Source organism: Hippocampus comes, unplaced genomic scaffold (genome assembly GCF_001891065.2).
Source record: "Hippocampus comes isolate QL1 unplaced genomic scaffold, H_comes_QL1_v1.1 C16740932, whole genome shotgun sequence".
NCBI lineage: Eukaryota > Metazoa > Chordata > Actinopteri > Syngnathiformes > Syngnathidae > Hippocampus > Hippocampus comes.
The window spans coordinates 1-776 of NW_017837937.1; the positions used below are offsets into that span (position 1 = coordinate 1).

General features: G+C 48.3%; 1 pseudogene; it reads right to left on the reverse strand.

Annotated features, from left to right (window-relative positions):
* On the reverse strand, positions 1–682 carry LOC109509041 (tetranectin pseudogene; annotated as a pseudogene).
* Between the last annotated feature and the right edge of the window lie 94 nt (positions 683–776).

The following is a 776-nucleotide window of genomic DNA, read 5'->3' on the forward strand; positions in this document are numbered from 1 at the left end:
CAAATTACACCTCGTGTAGCTCTAATTATATTTTGTGAAGACACAATTCAAAAACACTATTAGAAATATTTCTGGTTTTCTGCAAGTGACTGCAAACATCAGAACGAGTCCAATTACAGAACCGGACATCTTAAATTTTTTTTTTAAGCCTCTTTTTAAAAAGAAGGTAAAGTGGCATTGCAGCAGAAGTACACACAAAGCAGCAATTTGAGATTATACGGCATAGACGCGATCACACAATGTTGAACTGGCAGACCGAGGCCTTCTCGTCACGGCAGTTCTCATCGAACCACTTTCCTTTGGCGGCCCCCGACAGCACCGCACAGTTCTGGGACTGGCCGCCATCTGGCTGACGGGCGCGGCTGTTGGACGTGTCCCAGTTCTTGAACTGGATGCTGACGCCGCTCTGGTCCGCCCAAGTGTTTTCGGTCACCATGTCGTTGATGCCCAGCCACACCTGCTCATCCCTGCCCACGCTGTGGCGGAGGTAGTCGGTTAGCAGGTCATTCTCCTCGGCGGATGTCGGGGCGCTCAGGACGCCGCCCAGGGCGTTGCAGTCCTCGCTGGCTGTGTGATACGATTTCTTCACTGGGTCAGCCAAGACGCACTTGCCGTTCATCTTTGTGCCCTTCAAACACACTGGATAGCCGCATCGGTTAAATCGGTAACAATTGTCCCTAAATTAAAAAGGAACATGATCATTCTTCATTTGAACCGGAATTCAATGTTCACATTTTTAACAAGTTTCTGTGCCCTAAAATAGGAGTTGTCATAAA